Here is a 20,668-nt window from a genome sequence, read left to right as displayed (position 1 = left end):
ACTTTCTGTACAAGTCTATGCTTGGTATGTAAATTTGAAAATCTATAAATAAATAAATAAAAAATACCTACAGGTGGAGAAGGAACTTAAATGTGCTATGATGGTTCCTAACAAATCGTGGTCTTGTGTCCTTTGATATGACCTTGGTGGAGGTTACTGCGCACATAATATATCACATATCTAATTTTTTTTTATACACAATAGATAAAAGTCTTTATACTACTACTTGATTTTGATAGTAACAACAGTGTGAGTACTAAATTTAATAGTAATCCCAAGATTTTAATTAAAAAATCAATAAAGATATGTTACATGTGAAAAAAAAAAACAGGCTGGCAAAGGAAGGTGACAGCTTTTTTATTAAAAGTACAAGTAATTGTTTATAGCAGCATGCAAGATGTGTAATATTTGTTATAAGAATTGTGTATTTTGCTCCCTTTCTGACCACCACACTATTATGAAAAAAGAGATCACCACACTTAAAAGTTCTGTTTGATTCTAGAAAGATGTGCAACATTATGAACACCACTATAATATTAGGAATGTTGATGCAACCAGCCTATTTTTAATTCTGATTGTAGTTTAGATTATTGTTTCATTTTTTATAATTTTGGAAAGTGGGGGCAGAAGTCTGTCCACTTTTCTCTACTTTCCTAAGATGATGGCCATGAAGTTCAGGCTCCTAGCATTATTCCACAGTCTGGCAAAGTTTACAGATCCTCGGCACTGTATAGAGTGCAGAAGTGGAAGGCAAGGGGTTACCCTTTCTACAAGGAACTTTTCTCTTTAGGGTCTCAATTACTCTTATCCAGACATTGATTTAGGACTTCCATGCTGTAGTCCCTTGATAGCTGTCGATTTTTTAAAGCAATGCTAGGCATAAGTGTACCGAAAACAGCTGGGGTTCCATAAAAGGTCAAAGCTGCTTGTGCTTGACAAACATGATTTAGAATATGGCTCTAATGGAGCCTAAGTCTGAGAAGTAAACAACATTCCATTCTTCCTTTGTCCCTCCCAATCTGGGCATGCAGCGAACAAATCCAAGCCAAGTTACAAACTGTTCAAGTTTCTTTGGCCAAGAAGAAGAAATGGAAATTTCCACTGAGCTTGCCAATGGTGGGTGGGGTTCATAGGTTTTTATTTTATAATCCATCTTGCACAACTGGTAATGTTGGATCTTCTGTAATAGGTTCTGTACAAGGTTCTTCAATGCTGATATCTGAAAAATTAAAACATGACAGCCATTATCTTGTGGTACAGTGAAAAGGGTTTGAATTCTGTTGTATATTACATTTACATACAAACAGATAGCAAATTTTCAATGACTTTGCCCTAGATATGCTGTCTTACTGGAATTTGGGTTTCAGATAAGCTTTAATAGGTTGGATATGAATTCCTTTAAACCTCAGAGAGTGCAGGGGCTTTGCCAGGAAAATGTGGAGAAAGCGGGACTGAAAATGGTCAGAGAAGACTCTAGCACACTGCAAACAGTACAGGGAGTAAAAGCACTGGCAGAGATTACAACAACATGCAGAGAATATGATTCAGAGGCTGGAAATACCAAATGAAAATAGAGCAACATTAAGAGCATGGAAAGGGGCCGGAAATAAAACTGTAGAACATAGGGAATGAAAATCAGTACAGACTGAATATTTAAGGAATAGGTTATGTTTTCACCTTTAAACAACCTCTTCCACCCTCTCTTAATACATAATTGCAGGAAGTGGTATATTTAAGTAACATAGTTGGGATCCAGTATGCCCAACAAGATAAACTCCTACCCTGTTACACATAAAATAAGGCCTATCCCCAAAATAAGTCCTAGCATGATTTTTAAAGATGCTCCTAATATAAGCCCTACCCCAAAAATAAGCCCTAGTTAAGATTGTCCCCCGAATGTCCTGGACACGCCCCGACTCCATCCCTAACACTAGTGCTGCCTGATTCACCGAAAAAATCAGACTCGTCAATTCAGCGACACCCACTCCAGTGAGACCTGACATACCTCTGTTCCGAGGCCTCCTAAAGCAGCAGCGGCAGCAGTGCTCTGAATGGGCTGCTTCATGGCCTTCCCTGCTGGGGCCTTCCCTCTTCTGCATCATGGTGGGAGGGTCAGCGGGGTTCTGCTGCACAGGGGGATGGGAGGGAGGGATAGAAAGATGCTGCAGAGGGAAGGCCCAGCCCCGGCAGGGAAGATCATGAAACAGCCCGTTCAGAGTGCAGCCGCTGCTGCTGTTTTCGGAGGCCTCAGAGTGGAGGTATGTCAGTCTCACAGTGGGGGTGGGGGGTGGGGGGGTTCTTCTGCACAGGGGGATGGGAGGGAGGGATGGAAAGATGCTGCACAAGGGGGATGGGTGAGAGGGGAGGAAAGATGCTGCACATGGAGGGGGAGCAGAAAGGAAAAGAAGAATTGGGGTGGAGGAGAGGAAGGGACAGATGATTGTTGTACATGAAAAAAAAGAGACATCCCCGAAAATAAGCCCTAATGTGTTTTTTTGACCCAAAATTAATATGAAACTGTCTTATTTTCAGGGAAACACGGTAGTATATGATATAACATATGCATACTTTACGTTGAGCTGCTCTTGCCTTTCTCAGGGCACAGATCATAGAAGTCTGTTTGGTTCTGGCTTAATTTTCAGCCACTGGAGTTGCTGTTGAAACTTGCTCCAGCCCACCAGACCTATCTAGCCATAATCGGGACACAGACATAGAAGTCTGCATAGCACTAGTCTTACTTTCTAACTGGATTTGCTACTTAAGCATGGTTAAGTTGTTTTGATTTCATTCTCTTTCCATATATGAGTCCTCTATGCTTATCCCATGCAGTCTTGAATTCCATTACCATTTTTGTCTCCACCACATTTTGCAGGAGGGCATTCCTCTCTGTGAAAAAGTACTTCCTAACATTACTCCTAAGTCGATCCCCGTTAACCACAATTTATGTCCTCTAGTTCTACCACTTAAGTACATGGAAAAGGGTATATTTAAAAGACACTAGCAAATTTGTCTGTGGAAGGAATGTTGAGAAAAAGCCCAGTTAGGGTGCATGTACTGAGAAGGCATTCAATTTTTAAAATGTTGAAATATGCATGGTTTTGGCTCTAAAGAAGTTTGTATTATCACTGTTAGAACTCCACATTATAAGAATAGCATTACTGGGTTAGATTAAAGGTCCATCAGGCCCAGTAGCCCATTCTCATGGTAGCCAATCCAGGTCACTATTACCTGGCCAAAACCCAAAGAGTAGCAACATTCCATGCTACTGATCCAGGGCAAGCAGTGGCTTGCCCCATGTCTTTCTCAATAACAGATTATGGACTTTTCTCCAGGAAATTATCCAAAGTTTCCAAGTTTTATTAAAAATTTGATAAAATGCTTATAAATATTTCTAAGCGATTTACATTTAGGATAAAATCATATAGACAGTACTAAGACATAAACTCACTTACTAGAGATAAAAAGGAGAGTAGAACTACAATTGTAATAGGAAAGTAACACAATAGGTAAAAATGCTAAGGAGGGTTGGGTGGCAGCCTAATAAAGGCTAGTTCATATCTATAATAAAGGCTAGTTTATAGCTGTAATTGCATTGCATTGAAATCTAAAGTTAATTCATGAATTTAACTCTGAAAGGCGTCATTAAAAAGGAAACTTTTAAGGGTGCTTTTGAATTTATCTAGTCATACTTCCCTTAAGAATGATGGGAGGTGATCTCATGTTTGCGGCGCGGTTACTGAGAAAATGTCAGTTCTTCTTGTATTGATGATTTTTAAAGAAGGAATAGAGAGATTATGATCTGTTGATCTTAGTGTTCTTGTGGGGGCATAAGGTATTAATGGTCAAGAAAAATGTGTTGGTTTGACTGACAGAGTTTAAGTGTAAGAAGTGCTAGTTTAAATGTTATTCTGTGGGGGATTGGTAACCAGTGTGCATTTTTCAAGAGGAGTGTAACATGATTTTTATTGCTGTATTTTGTATTATTTGTAAACGCCTTATTTCTCTTTGTGTTAGGTTGCTCTATAGGGAATTGCAGTAATCCAATCTTGTAATGAAGAGGGAGTGTATCAGTATTTATCCCAGGACAAGCAGGCAGCATATTCTTGACTGATGGGTGATGGCACCGACGGAGCCCCGGTACGGACAATTTTAGAGTGATTGCACTCTAAGTACTTGGAAAGTTCCAGTAGGCCGCACCGCGCACGCACGAGTGCCTTCCCGCCCGACAGAGGCGCACGGTCCCCAGTTTCTTAGTTTCCGCGGAGCTAAGAAGTCGCATTTTTCAACGGCTGTTGAAATTTTTTTCTTAATACGCTTTCCCGCTCGCGAAACCTTTTTGGGAGATTTTTCCCTTCTTCTTTTCTTTTCTTTTTCTAAAAAAAAACAAAAAAAAACCCGAGAGTTTATTTCTTTATTTTTTTCTTCATTTCGGTTTTGCCCCGTCGGGGCCTACTGCCACCATCGAGGCCTCGGCCTTCGATTTGGCAGAAGCCGTTTTCACTTTCATGCCCCCCCAGCCAGAGGTTTAAAAGAGTGCCATGCGGTGTGCACAGGCCTATATCCCTCATGGACCCGCCCACATACTGGTGCTTTACAGTGCCTGGGTCCTGAGCATCAGGCTTCCACCTGCACCCGCTGTGCCACGTTAAAAAAACGTACATTAAAAAATCACCAGATACAACAGCGATTACTCTTCGGTGCCGATAATGTTGCGATCCTGCGGCATCGACACCGGCATCGGCCCCATCGCAGTCGGCACCCACTTCGTCGATACCGCGCCGGCGTTGCAACGTCCAGGTAAGCCGGCTAAGAAGCCTTCCCCGCTGGAGCGTCCTCCGGTCTCGATTGCAGCGAGCCCAGTCCTGCCGACCGTGGAGGCGCACCGCGGGAAGCGCTCCGCCCCTATCGAGGTGAGTCCCTCGACCTCGGGCCTCCTCATCATTCGGGGCGTCGAGCAGCACCGCAGGTACCTCGCAAAAGAAAAAGGCGGTACCGGTGCCCTCTTTGGATGAGCGCATTGCAGCCGTCCTACAGACGCAGCTCAAGGAGCAGTTACAACAACTCCTTCCTGCTCTATTGGCACGAACCTTCCGGTCCCGGTCCGGTCTGAGCCGCTCGGTACCGGCAGTGGAGCAACCTTTATTGTCTGCGTCCACTGTCTCGGTACCGGTTCACTCGGCCTCATCGATATCGATGCCAGTTCTTGCACCGGAACTGAGAGCCCAGCATCAGTCGGTGCAGACTTCGGCACCGTTGCAGTCGGTAACATCTCCCGGTACCATATCTATGAGGTCGGGTAAGTCGGCACGCAAATCCCGACACCTAGAACCCTCTACTCCGGAGTCTCGAGACAGTAGCTCCCATATTAGGGACCCTGATCTGTGGGGTGACTCTGAAGAGCCTTTTCTTTCTGAGGGTGAGTGTTCCTCGGATGAGGATGATCCTGTTGTTCCTGATCCATCCTCCAAACATGATTCCACGTCTTTCACTTCTTTCCTGAAGGACATGTGCGAATCTCTCTCTATTCCTTTGGAGGCTGAGTCTAAAAAATCCAAGGCCTTTATTGATGCCCTTGAGTTTGACCAGCCTCCAAAGGAATTTTTGAAACTCCCTCTTCATGACATCTTGAGGGAAACTTTTTATAAAAATTTAGAGACTCCTTTGACTATCCCAGGAGCTCCCCGTAAATTAGATTCATTATATAAAGTAATTCCTATTCCTGGATTCGATAAGCCACAGCTTCCACATGAATCACTGCTTGTGGAATCTACGCTTAAGAAGTCTGCGGGAGCTAGTGTATATGCTTCTGTCCCTCCTGGCAGAGAAGGTAAAGCCATGGACAAATTCGTTAAGCAGTTATACCAGAATGCAATGCTAGCTAATAGATCTGGTAATTATGCTTTTCACTTTTCTTTTTATCTTAAGCATCTCCTTACCACCATGGCTTCCTTTGAAAAGTACCTTCCTGAGCGGAAACGACAGGCTTTCCACCAATGCTCGTCTTCTCTTTTCCAACTCCGTAAATTTATGGTAAGATCCATTTACGATACCTTCGAACTTACCTCCAGAGCAACGGCCATGTCTGTGGCCATGCGCCGCCTTGCCTGGCTTAGAGTATCCGAGCTTGATGTCAACCATCAAGATCGGTTGGCTAATGCTCCATGCCTGGGGGATGAGCTTTTTGGGGAATCCATGGACTCGACCACCCAAAAGCTCTCCGCCCATGAGACACGCTGGGATACTCTCCTCAAAACAAAAAAGAAGACTCCACCGGCACGGCCTTTCAGACAGCAGTCGGCCTACCAACGCCGTTATGTGGCTCGTCCATTACCATCAGCTCCCCAGCAAACTAGGCGTCAACGTCAACAACAACGTCAGACTCCTAGACCACCACAGCAACAACCTGTGTAGCCGCCTCCACAGCAAAAACCTACGCAGCCCTTTTGACTTAATTCTCCAGGGCATAGCCAGTGTCCAAACATCTACCCACCTACCTCAACCTATAGGTGGCCGTCTCACTTTTTTTCTCAGCCGGTGGAAGTTATCACTTCGGACCAATGGGTCCTCAACATCCTCCGCCACGGCTACTCTCTCAACTTTCAGACCCTTCCGGCCCAAAGTCTACCAAAAGAGTCTGCTTTAAACACTCCTCAGTCTTCCCTCCTTCTTCAGGAGGTTCAATCCCTCCTCCTTCTGAACGCTATAGAGGAAGTTCCTCTGGATCTAAAAGGGGCAGGGATTCTACTCCTGTTACTTTCTAGTCCCCCAAAAAACAGGAGATCTCAGACCAATTCTAGATCTTCGCGATCTCAACAAATGCTTGGTCAAGGAAAAAATTCAAAATGCTTTCTCTGGCCACTCTTTACCCTCTTCTCGATCACAGCGACTGGCTATGCTCCCTCGATCTCAAAGAAGCATACACTCACATACCGATCAATCTGGCCTCCAGACCGTATCTCCGCTTCATGATCAATCATTGTCATTACCAATACAAGGTGCTACCCTTCGGTCTTGCCTCCTCTCCAAGAGTGTTCACCAAATGCCTGATTGTGGTGGCTGCCTTTCTACGCTCTCACCACCTTCAGGTCTTTCCTTACCTGGACAACTGGTTAATCAAGGCCATTTCATCTCAGTCAGTACTCCTGGCCACCAACCAGACCATCCTTTTTCTACAACTCCTGGGATTCGAGATCAATCTACCCAAATCTCATCTTATCCCCACGCAAAGACTTCAATTAATTGGAGCGGTGTTGGACACGTCCTGATGAGAGCGTTCTTGCCGTCCAACCGTCTTCAAACTCTTCAATATCTTTGTCAGCAGGTGCTTCCACAACGTTCCATCTCTGCCAAGCAAATGATGATACTCCTTGGATTCACATGGCCTCGACAGTTCATGTCACCCCCCTTGCACGTCTTCACCTGCGCACTCCTCAATGGACCCTAGCTACCCAGTGGTCCCAAGCGACGGATCCTTGCTCACGACACATATCTGTGACATCATCTCTTCGTCAATCTCTTCAATGGTGGTTGATATCCTCAAATCTCTCCAGAGGTCTTCTGTTCCATCTACTCCTCATCAACTTGTCATCACCACCGACGCCTTCCCCTTACGCCTGGGGAGTTCATTTGAATGAATTTCAAACTCAAGGACTTTGGACAGTCCAGGAAATGAAGCACCACATCAATTTCCTGGAACTCAGAGCGATGTTTTATGCCCTCAAGGCCTTCCAACATCTTCTCTTTCCTCAGGTTCTTCTACTGTGCACAGACAATCAAGTTGCGATGTACTACATCAACAAACAGGGTGGGACAGGCTCTCGCCTCTTGTGCCAGGAAGCCCAGAAGATTTGGTCTTGGGCCACAGCTCGCCACTTATTCCTGAAAACTATCTACATTCAGGGGGAACAGAATTCCTTAGTGGACAAACTCAGCAGAATTCTCCAGCCCCACGAATGGACTCTCGATCCTTTGACTCTCCAGTCCATTTTTGCTCAATGGGGCACTCCTCAGGTGGACCTCTTTGCAGCTCCTCACAATCATCAGCTGCCCCAATTTTGCTCCAGACTCTACTCTCCTCACCGTCTGGCAGCGGATGCATTTCTCCTGGATTGGTCCAATCTGTTCCTGTATGCTTTCCCTCCTCTGCCGCTCATGTTACGAACCCTGTTCAAGCTCAAGATGGGAACGAGCCACCATGATTCTGATTGCTCCACGGTGGCCCAGGCAGCATTGGTTCTCCCTTCTACTTCAACTCAGTTCCAGGGAACCTTTTCTTCTTCCACTGTTTCCTTCTCTGCTTATGCAGCATCAGGAAACCCTTCTGCATCCCAACCTCCAGTCTCTGCACCTGACAGCTTGGTATCTCTCGGGCTGACTTCACATGATTCTCTTCTGTCTCAGCCCGTTCGGTCTATTCTTGGATGCTTCCAGGAAACCGGCCACTCTGCAATGTTACCATCAGAAGTGGGCACGGTTTTTCTTCTTGGTGTATTCTTCATCATCATGATTCCACTTCCTTGCAGTGGAGACCTTGTTGGATTATCTTCTTTCCTTATCTGACTCTGGTCTCAAGTCTACGTCCATCAGAGTCCACCTCAGTGCTATTGCTGCTTTTCATGAGCCAGTTCAGGGGAAACTTCTCTCAGCTCATCCTTTAGTGTCCAGATTCATGGCGGAGTCTTTTTCATGTAAAACCACCTCTTAAGCCCCCTCCTGTGATCTGGGATCTCAATTTGGTTCTGTCTGCTCTAATGAAGCCTCCATTTGAACCCTTGGCTACCGCCACTTTCAAGTTTCTTACTTGGAAGGTACTTTTACTTATTGCGCTCACCTCTGCCAGGAGGGTCAGTGAGCTCCATGCACTAGTTGCTGATCCACCTTTCAGTCTTCATCATGACAAGGTGGTTCTGCGTACACATACCAAAGTTTCTTCCTAAGGTTGTCTCTTGAATTCCATCTCAACCAATCCATTGTTCTGCCTGTTTTCTTTCCGAAACCTCACTCTCATTCTGGAGAACAGGCTCTTCATTCTTTGGACTGTAAGCGGGCTTTTAGTTTACTATTTAGACCGTACTAAGCCCACAGATCATCACCCCAACTCTTTCTGTCCTTTGATCCGAATAAATTGGGACGTCCTGTTTCTAAACGTACGCTGTCAAATTGGCTGCAGCGTGCATTTTCATTCTGTTATGCTCAGTCCAGGACTGCCACTGGAAGGTTCTGTCACAGCCCATAGAAGTGAGAGCTATGGCAGCATCTGTAGCTTTCACTCCGTTCCACTCCTATTGAGGAAATCTGCAAGGGCTGCTACTTGGTCCTCAGTTCATACTTTTACATCTCATTATTGTCTGGATGCATTCTCCAGACGGGATGGACACTTCGCCAATTCTGTTTTGCAAAATTTGTTTTCCTAATGGCCAACCTTTTCCCTCCATCCCTCTTGTTTGTTAGCTTGGAGGTCACCCATCAGTCAAGAATATGCTGCCTGCTTGTCCTGGGATAAAGCACAGTTACTTACCATAACAGGTGTTATCCAGGGACAGCAGGCAGATATTCTTGCGTTCCCACCCACCTCCCCGGGTTGGCTTCTTAGCTGGCTTATCCTAACTGGGGACCCGCGCGCCTCTGTCAGGCGGGAAGGCACTCGCGCGTGCGCGGTGCGGCTACTGGAACTTTCCAAGTTCCTTAGAGTGCAATCACTCTAAAATTGTCCGTACCGGGGCTCCGTCGGTGCCGTCACCCATCAGTCAAGAATATCTGCCTGCTGTCCCTGGATAACACCTGTTACGGTAAGTAAACTGTGCTATTTAGGGTAGCTGGGTCCAATATCTTTGCTAGAGATCTTATCATTCTCAGTTTGAAGAAGCAGTTTTTAACAATTGAACTGATCTGGTCCATGGTAAGTAAGTTTCTGGTCAAGCACAATGCCTAAGATTTTAACTGAGGTGATTGATTGAAGAATACTATTATTGATCGAAACTGATTGATTTTAGTGAGAGGCCATCTTTCATGGAGCATTGTTTCATTCCTGTTCATTTTAGCAGCGTTGATGCCTGCCATGTTTAAGAAATTTTTCAACTATAAATTGTAAGTCTGACTATATAGTGCACTTTTTAAGTACATTAGTTAGTTGATATCGTAGGTTTAAACAATTATGTTGTATGGTTGTTTATTGCAGTTTTGCCATGCCCTGAAGCAGTATTAATGCACGAAACATGCATTTCGGCGTCGGCGGCTTTGCTATCTTTGGTGTGGACTTTAAAAAAGATAAGTTCCAAGTTTCCAAGTTTATTCCAGTTTTGATTAAACCGCTTATTCAAATAATAATAATAATAATAATTTTATTCTTATATACCGCCAAAGCCATGAAAGTTCGAGGCGGTTTACAACAAGAAGCGCTGGACAATCAGCGAAGAGGTCACAATTCAAAGTCATCAATACAATCTACATAATGGAAGAAGTGGAAAGCTATATAGATCTTAAAGTTACTGGTAGAATTAGCAGAGGTATAAAAATTCTTAGTTGACAAACCGATTGAACAAACTCATTTTTACCAGTTTTCTAAAATTGAGGTAGGTTGAGGAGTGCGTGATGATGTGAATCGCTTGTTTATACTTTCCAAAAATACTAGGACTAGGAGGCATTTGATGAAGCTACTAAGTAGTAGACTTAAAACAAACTGGAAAAAATATTTCTTCATACAACGTGTAATTAAACTCTGGAATTTGTTGCTGGAGAATGTGGTGAAATCAGTTAGCTTAGCAGAGTTTTAAAAAGGTTTGGATAATTTCCTAAAAAAGAAACCAATATGTCATTAATGAGATAGCAAATATGCAAAGCGATTTACAAAATATTAAAAAAATAACATAAAAACAGATCAATATTTTGACAAACTGACCATAGCAGACCAAGATAACAAATCTACTAGGGATTTGACAAGTAAGACATACTTGACTAATTGACGAGTACATATAGGGTAGTTGGGACTATGGAGCCCCAGGAAACAATAGGAAGGAAGGGAGAAATACAATTGTTATAGAAAAAAAAAACAATTAAGGTAAATACAATAGGAAGTTAGGAAATTAGAAATAATAAATAGAAAGAAAGAAATTGTGGACACTTTTCCCATAGGTGAGTGTAACCTTTCGAACATTATTAAGAATCGTGTGGTCAACTAAAGGCATCTTTAAAAAGACGAGCACAAGACGAGCAGAAATATTTTCAGTAGCTGTGCCTCAATTATGGAATTCTTTGCCTGGATAAGTTCAAATGCTTTGCTCTAGATAAGTTTAAATGTTTTTTGAAAACGTTTCTTTTTAAAGATGGTTACAATAATTAAAATTCACCAATGAAACTTCTTTTTGTAGGTCTTTTACTTTTAAATATTTTTTGCTTCTGCTTTTAACCCCTCCCTATTATGTGACCCTTCACTGTTATCTTTATCTAAAAAATTTGGAGTTCCACCCCCTTTCCCACTGTTGTCTGTAAGTCTGTCTATTTTTGTTAACATATGTGTGAAATGTCCTTATTACCCCTTTTTACTTTTTTACATTTGTAATTCACTTTGAAACTATGTTATAAGCGTTTGCATCAAATTTTAATAAACATGAAACATGAAGGCTTGGCTTGGATGGTAGCATGGAATATTGCTACTCCTTGGGTTTTGGCCAGGTACTAGTGACCTGGATTGGCCACCGTAAGAATGGATTACTGAGCTTGATGGACCATTGATCTGACCCAATAAGGCTATTCTTATGAGTGTCATGGTCATAGGCAGATGAGGAGATGGATCAGATGGAGGTCTGTAGATTTGAGAAGATAAGCCAGACTCAGGAGGAATATTTGCTAAAGCAATCCTGAACATTAATGTCCATGGCAGACTTGTAGTCATGCAAGAAGTCTCATAGGAATAGACATTGCTGATGCTGTGGATGTAATATCAAATGCATCAAAATCCAAACTTGCCATAAACTTCTTGGCTTGTAATAGTCCATGAGTGGTCTCTTGGAATTTCTGAAATCGTGCAGATGGAATATATAAGGGAAGGCAACCAACTTCTGTAGAGATTTTGAAGATAATATGGCATATAGAAAATATCGCTATATGGCACCCCTCATCTCATCTTGTGAGAGGTTGTTCTAGCGGAGGAGTGTAGAGCAAATAGAACAGAAGAAAAGGGGATTCAACTTTAAGGGGTCTATACTAATGTCTCTCAAACTTTGGGGGGCCGCAACACACTAAACCAGTGGCCGCAGCCCAAGGGCACCGGGAAATGTGTGGACTTTGATGCAATGTCATGCACATGCGTGACATCATGTCAACATCTGCACATGCATAGAAGCCCTCTAAATAGCATCCTGAGCCACCAGTGGAGAGTGCTGCAAAAGAAGATGTGAGGAGAGGCGCTGGTAGAGGCTGACTGCCTACAGGATGTGCCTCTCATTGCGAGAGGCACATCCTGTAGGCAGTTAGCCAACGCTGGCACCTCTCCTCCCCGGTGTCTCATGGCACACTTGAAATGTCAAGCGGCACACTAGTTTCAAGTTTGTTTATTTTTGATATACCGTCTATGAAAACAAATGTCTAAACGGTGTACAATATAAAAAGATTGTAGAAACTGTTAAAATGGGTAAATAAAACTAATATTTTATCATATATTAAAATACTAGGCAAATTCACATTAATGTACATGAGACAAAAGGGAAATTGGGAAGGGAGAAGTTGTTTAAAATACATCAAAGTAAAATTAATTTTTAAAAAGGGAAGGTAAAAGGGGAGTGGCAAGACAATAGGAAGGGGATCGCTTCAGAAGAAGCGTTTGATGTTTCAGAGCTTCACAGAAATTAGAGGTTTAAAAAGCGGAAGCTGGTACTAAAAAGTAAAGGCATCTTTAAAGAGAAAAGTTTTGAGCTTGGTTTTAAATTTTTCAAGCGTGTTCTCTAATCCAGTGTTTTTCAACCTTTTTTGGGCAAAGGCACACTTGTTTCATGAAAAAAATCACGAGGAACACCACCATTAGAAAATGTTAAAAAATTTAACTCTGTGCCTATATTGACTATATATAAAGTAATTCTCTTGAATAGGAATCAAATAAACACAAAGAAAGTATTTTATAATTACTTTATTATAAAATATTAAGTAAACAGAATAGTGAAAAATTATAAAATACTTTATTCAGTGCGAAACCTGGGCCTGTTTGGCTGAACACAAAGCTGATATTCTGGCTGGAATCGAAGAAAGACACACACGTAGCTCTTCGTCAACAGCCGTTCCCTTCACCGCCCCGTCACCGTCACCGCCATCCCTTTCACCGCCCCGTCACCGCCACTGCCATCCCATTCACCGCCCCGTCACCGTCCCCGCTGCATCCATATAAGCCTTAGTACTATAATATTTAGCTTATTCCTTTCTTATAAATCAAAGTTCCTGCTGCTGAACTAGAGAAAGAGATGTTCAGCTGGCAGGGCTTTGTTTATAAATTTTTATCAACACAACTAATATACTATTTTATCCTAAAGCAAAAAATAAATAAATAAATATAATTTTTTTTTCTACCTTTGTTGTCTGGTTTCTGCTTTCCACATCTTCTCATTCAATTCCTTCCATCCACTGTGTGTCTTCTCTCTACGTCTTTCATTTGCTGTTACTGTGCCTCTCCCTTCACCCCCCCCCCCAATTGGTCTAGCACCCATCTTCTTCCCTCCGCTCCCCCATAGTCTGGCATCTGTCTTCTTCCCACTCTGTCTTCCACATTTCCCTTCGGGGTCTGTTCCTCTCCACCCTCCTTCAATGTCTGTCCTATTCCTTTCCACCACCACCCTTCCATCCCTCCTTTACCATCTGTTCCTTTCTACTACCCTTCAGCTCCTCTCACGTGGATTATCTATTTACCTTCCTCCCTCTTATTTTCATGGCACGTTACAATGTAATTTGTGCAAGCCACTGGAGCCTACGAGCTCGGTCCCTGTCCCATCCCCACAAACCATCTCGCTTCTGTGCTCCTATTTTCTCCATTTCTAATATCTCCCCTATGTATCTGTCATTGCCCCCCCCCTGTGTCCATATACCATCCCCATGGCATGTCCCCTTTATGTCTCTGTCCCTATGCCCCATGCACATAATTTCCCCTCTTTCTGTTACCTTCCTGTGTCCAGATTTCCCCTATCTTCCTCTTCCATACCAGTGTGTCTCTTCTTTTCAACCCCATCTAGCTTTTTTCCCTCTTTCTTCCCACCCCCCTGCTTCTAGCATCTGGCTCACTTGCCTGTCCTTCCCTTTCTTTCCTGCTGTGGGTTTTTCTCTCCGTCTTCATCCCCTTGGCCCAGAATCCTTTTCCCTTTCACTCCCTCCTTCCAATTTGAGCCGGGAACACGAGCGATCGCACGGTCCCCGCAGCCACCACTCGCCTGCCCAATCGATCCTACTGTTTAGCCAGCTCTCTCCCTTCGCCTCACCTTAGTTTGTAGGTTTTGTTTTTTGGCAACATGCACGCTTTCCCAAAGAGCCGCGCACGCGCGGCTGCTCAGTGTTCAATCTTCTGCTCTGCTGCAACTTCCTGTTTCCGGTTGCGTCAGAGCAGAAGATCGAAACTGAACAGCAGCAGGGACCGGGGGAGTCTCATGGGAGCGCGTGCGGGACCCGGCCTGAGGCCTAATCAGTGTCTGCACCGTACGGCACACCAGGCAACATCTCGCGGCACACTAGTGTGCCGCGGAACAGCGGTTGAAAAACACTGCTCTAATCGAACATCTAATGGGAAGGCATTCCTCAAAGAGGGGACAGTAACTGAAAAAATGGATTTACGAGTAATATCATAAAACAGTTCGCCTCTTGATGGTATGGAAAGTAGGTTTTGATTGTTAGATCGGAGGGTCCTGGATGATGAGTATGGGATCAAAAGTTTATTTATAAATGCTGGTTGGTTAGAGTTTTTTGTTTTAAAGGTGGAGAGGAGTATTTTATAGGTGAGACGATGAGTGATAGGTAGCCAATGTGCACAGTTTGCAATACACTACTCTATACCCATAGTGGATCCCTTATGGTAAAAAGAAGTGTTGTTTTAAAAAACATTGACATGAGATTTGAATCTGGATTCTTTGGTTCACAGTCCACTGCAGTAAACACTAGTTGACTTTTCAGATCTGTCCGGCAGAAGACGGAGGCAAATGTCCCACAAGATTATGAAAAATAGAGGAAGTGATCCAAACTTAACAGGCTCTATACCCAGAGTGGATCCCTCCAATCAGTATCATGATGTGGTGATAAGTACAGTTGTTGTGATGGGTAGAAGAGATAATCCATCTTTAACAAGTTCTACACCCCTGATGAATTCCTTTATGGAATGGCTCTGGAAGTGAGAGAAGAAACGTTCCATGCTTAATAGTGTGACAGGGAAGTCCCTGTCACTGGTTTAAACCAAACCAGAAAATAAAGCATGCCTGTGCCCAAGAAAGAAACCTGCACATCTAAGGCTGTGCCCCGTCCTGAAGAAGGGAAGGCAGGTTACACAAAGGGGGACACTGTAGAGAAAGGAAGGAGTGTCTCTCCACATTCCTATAATTCCTTTCAAAAAGCTAACACCAACACTCAGGCAAAAGTCCTTTGCAGGCAGACACAGCAAGGGTTAAAGAAAGGGGGAGGGACTCATAAGCTCCAGAGTGTCCTTGGGAGACTACAGTAGTTATAAGCCAGCCAGAATCCCTTTCTACTTTGAAAGTATGTTGGATTTGGGGGATAGGCTAAGGCTGCACCTTCAAAAAGATATAAAAAGGATGGATGTGAGAGGAAGGCTACTAAAATGGTGCATGGTCCTTCGTCATAAGGCGTATGGAGACAGACTTAAAGATCTCAATCTGTATATTTTGGAGGAAAGGTGGGAGAGGGTAGATATGAAAGAGACGTTTAATACCTATGTGATTAAATATGCATGAGTCGAGTCTCCTTCATTTGAAAGGAAGCTCTGGAACGAGGGCATAGGATGAAATTAAGAGGTGATAAGCTCAGGAGTAATTTAAGGAAATACTTTTTTATAGAAAGGGTGGTAAATGCATGGAGTAGTCTCCTGGAAGATGGTAGTGGAGACAGAGACTGTGTCTGAATTAAAGAAAGTATGGGATAGGCACGTGGGATCTCTTAGAGAGAGAAAGAGATAATGGTTATTGCGGATAGGCAGACTGGATGGGCCTTTTGGCCTTTATCTGCCATCATGTTTTTATGTTTTTCATGGTCTTCTTGCAGAATAACATAGGATCCTATGTTCCCTTGCTTGTTTATGTAGCGCATTACTCTTTAGTTGTCTGTTGGAGCAACATGGTTCTCCACAACTTACCCACTATCAACTTTTGAAAGGCAGAATCAAACAAAATTGTGCATCCCTGCAATAAAAGCCAGGCCAGCTAAAAGTAAGCCTCCTGCTCATGTGTCAGATTGCATACTGGGAGCTGTAGCTTCTGTTTTACCTTAAATTCTTAATAAGGAAACCATAATTCCTGGCACAACAAGTCAGGAGGAGATGGAAGACATAATGGCAAGACAAAAGACAAGTTTGCATGGTACCCAGCAGATGACAGCAGATAAAAAACCTGCATGGTCTATACAGTCTGCTCAACAGTCTCGCACTCATCTGGTAATTATTCATTATTTCTTGCTAAGTTTTCTCTATAAGATGTCCTCTCCCAACCCCTACTCCCACACATGATGAGCAAGACATATACTCAAATGATGTGAATGCCGGCAGAGCAAAGTGGAAGGCAACCGCCATCTTTCCCTCCCTGCCTGCCTATCCGATTGCCGGAAACAACTTTGGGTCTTTGGCTCCGCCCCAACTACCATTGAGGAAGCTACAGCCACTTTCTTCAGCCAGCAGGACAACGAGGAAGAGAACTGCCCAGGAATCACACTCGGCGGGAAGCCCCACCCTCTCCAACCGTCTCTTCACCGGCCTACCTTCCAGCCATCTTAAGGGCTCAGCGGACCAGGCCACCTCCAGTCCCAGCACAGTGAAGGAGAAGGGAGATCAAGTCATCCCCCTTCACTGCACCGGAGGCAGGATCACTTTTGCGGGAGCCCTTCCCCCTTTCCAGCCATTCTCTCTCCACCCAGCCCACCTCCAGCCTTCCTACATCTCACTTTGGCATTGGAGCCTTCTCCGCCCTGTCTCCTGTGCATGCGTCAAGCTTTCTTAAAAGCTTGCGGCCAAGCTCTCCAGCTGACTCCACACTAGCCAACATTTACATCTCACCTCGGTGTGGAAGCCAGTTGTCTCATGCGTGCAGTGTCAAGCTTTTTAAAAGCTTGGCGCCAAGCTCACCAGCTGACTCCACACTAGCTGACATTTACATCTCACTTCGGCATAAGTGAAGCCTGCTCCACCCTGTCCCTTATGTGTCAGTGCCAAGCTTTTTTAAAAGTTGCACCCAGACGGTTTTTTCTTTGCTGGTGCCTTCTATCCTGCTTTTAGCTGTAGTGCTGTTTTACTGTGGCCTCTGGAACCAGCTAATTCATCATGATAGCCCCCATTTTGGTTCACTTTTTCTCTACTTACTCTGGTTCATCTTTCAATACTACTCATTGTACAAAATTCTCTTACCACCAATGTATATGGCTCTACTAGTGATAGTGAGATCTGCCCTGGTCTTAGAATCCAATACTGGTGCGCACCAGAAACTATTCTTCTAAGAAAATCTCCTCGGGTTGTTAATTACGCTTCTCTAAAGCCTGTACCAACTACCAGCTTGTCCAGTCTTGCCCATGACTCTCTCACTCCAGTCTCGATATTATATTGCAATGTTAGATTCAGCATGTCAACAAGATTCAAGCATTAAATGATTTACTAGGGGATTTCTGATCCTGGATTCTTGCGCATTACTAGAATCTTGGGTTGCTAAAAGATGATATTATTTACACAAAATGAGTTTCTGTTCCCTGGTTACCAAGGCATTTTTCAGAAATTGCCGGAAAGGAGAGCGGACTGGCACTTCTCTATAAATCATTTTTTGATGTACAGCTTCTCAAAAAGGGTAGTGATACATCATTAGAATTTATGTTAGCTACTGTCAACTCATCACTCATTGGGTATTTTGTTTTTATATCGTCCTCCAATTCCCTGGAACAAATCCTCTGAACTTGTTTTTGAGATCATAACAAGCACTTTCCTAAAATTTCAACGATTACTGATTATTGGTGATATCAATCTCCCAGGGTGTCCAACCTTTTGGCTTTCCTGGGCCACATTGGCTGAAAATTTTTTTTCTGGGGCCACACAAACACTAGCACAAGCCAATGAGCAAAAAAAAAAAGGTTGAACAGGTCCCAAATTTGTAATTACTAATATAGAAGATGTACGTATCTAATAATAAACCTTCATTAAAGGGACACTGTGGAGAAGAACCCAAAAAAGCAGTAATGCTTACCCTGACTGAGTGATCCTCCATGTGCTCTGATGAGCAGGGATGCGCTCCTGGTTTTCTCATTCATTGGTATTACAGCTACGGTGAGCCTCTTCAGAGGTGAGTCTCATCAGAGCGGGGATGCTGAATCAGCTGTCAGCAGCACACGTGGAGGATCATTTAATCAGGGTAAATATTACTGCTTTTTTGGGCCTCCCACTTTGAGCTTAGACTCCCTCAAAATGAACATCTCCCCTGCTGTAGCTAGTAGGGATCCCTAAGCCTCACCAACTGACGGCCATCTCCTCCTCCTCCAACTTCCCAAGTTCTGCAGCTGGAAGCAATATGCAGAGCGGCTGCCTTACCTCCCACCCCCCTTGGCTTTCATGCATGCATGAAAGCAGGGGCAGCTTGAGGATATTGCCATTGGCTGCAAAGCTTGGAGATTTTGAGTTGCCAGACTGGAGGAAGATGTCTTCAGTTGGCAGGGCTTGGGAATCCCCACTAGCTCAAGTATTTATAAATTGCACTCAGGCGGGGAGAAACTTTGGTGCCCATTCACTAATTTTGGGCTCCAGTCCCTCCCCCAAATCAGCTGTACAGTATATGACTACGCCACTGAATACAAAAATAATTGTGATGCACATATCCCAAAGCTAACCTATTCCAGTTAATAAATTCAAAATAAAACAATTTTTTTCTACCTTGTTGTCTGGATGCTTTGTTTTTCCATAATTTTGGTCCGTTTCTTTCTGCTTTTTGTCTATCTTTAACTAATTCTCTTTCCAATGTCTGCTGTCAATTTTTTTCTCCTCTTCTGTCGTTCCATTGCCTTCTTATGCCTATCTCCAACATATTGATTTTTCCCTTTCAGCTTTCTTAACTTTTTCTTTTCTGCCTCTGTCCACTCAAATCTTGCTTTCTTTCTCACCCTTCTTTTTAAATGTTCAGCTACCTCTCAATTCTCCATCTTCTCTCAGTCCCTAGCTCTCCCATTTCCCATCTCACTCCTTTCCCAGCCTCCTATTTCCTTCTATCTACTCCCCTTTACCACATTTCTACCACTGTACTCACTGCTCTCTCACTCATCTTGTCATCTCCCTTTTGACTTCATCCACATGGCTCACCACTTTCAGAATCCCCCTCCCTCTCTCCACTGGTCAGGCTATAACTCCCTGTCCCTCTCTCCACTGGTCAGGCTATAATTCCCTGTCCCTTTCTTTCCATCCCCTAGCATCATCTTATCCCAGCTCTCTTCCCTCCTGCACTCCCATGGTTCCATCTCTCCTCCTCTATCTCCATGGTCCAACATTTTGCTCCCTCTCTTCTGTTTTTCTTCTTCTCTCCCCCCCCTTGATGCTGAACAATGGAGAAAAAAAAAGAGAGATGCTGCATCCAGTGGCGTACCTAGGGTATGTGGCACCCGGGGCCCATCATTTTTTGACACCCCCCCTATGTAAAAAAATATTTTTTGTAATGACCATGAAACAGAATAAATGGTCAGAATAGAAACAGGCAGTGAAAATTTTCTTATATTCCAAACATAACATAACATAAATTATGTCTGAATTGTCATGACATCAGAAGTACATATGGAGTAGTTGCAGGTGATGCTTGGGACAGTTCTGATTGTATTAGTTCGGTTTTATGTGTTTTTTGAATAGAAGGGTTTTTATTTCTTTTTGAAGGTTTTGCAGTCTGTGGTCGATGTCAATTGGTTGTAGAGTTGGGGGTCGAGTGTTGCAGCTCGAATGGCTAGGAGGTTGTCGAACAGTTTTTTTCTTTTGACGTTTTTGGTTGGAGGGTGTGTGAATGGTGCGTGAGTTCTCCTATGTCTGTTTGAAGTGGATTGAATTATTTAGCTGAAGAAATTAGTTACCCCCTCATCCCACACACATTAATTCTCTTCCATTTTTGTTCCCATTATAAAAAACACTGATAAGTTCCCAGAAAAAAAATACATTAAAATAAGAAGTGAAAACAAAGGCCCCTACAGATGAGAACATAACATAAGAATAGCCTAACTGGGTCAGACCAATGGTCCATCATGCCCAGTAGCCCATTCTCATGGTAGCCAATCCAGAACACTAATACCTGGTCAAAACCCAAAGAGTAGCAACATTCCATGCTACCGATCCAGGACAAGCAGACACTTACCCCATGTCTTAATAACAGATTATGGACTTTTCCTCCAGGAATTTGTCCAAATCTTTCTTAAAACCAGCTACACTATCTGCTTTTACCATAACTTCTGGCCACTTCATTTTTAAGTTTAGATCTTT

The 20,668-nt window shown here is 43.5% G+C and overlaps 1 long non-coding RNA gene across 2 annotated transcripts in view; it reads right to left on the bottom strand.

Moving 5' to 3' along the window:
- Positions 1-340: 340 nt before the first annotated feature.
- The window catches only part of LOC117364998, a 29,282-nt gene continuing 8,954 nt past the window's right edge, over positions 341-20,668 (bottom strand). For both annotated transcript variants that reach the window (XR_004540340.1, XR_004540339.1), the window contains one exon: positions 341-1,219. This is a non-coding gene — a long non-coding RNA (uncharacterized LOC117364998). The remainder of the gene's footprint in view (positions 1,220-20,668) is intronic.

The sequence above is a fragment of the Geotrypetes seraphini genome, chromosome 8, assembly GCF_902459505.1.
Source record: "Geotrypetes seraphini chromosome 8, aGeoSer1.1, whole genome shotgun sequence".
Taxonomy (NCBI): Eukaryota; Metazoa; Chordata; class Amphibia; order Gymnophiona; family Dermophiidae; genus Geotrypetes; species Geotrypetes seraphini.
This window is presented reverse-complemented; position numbering and strand designations above follow the sequence as displayed.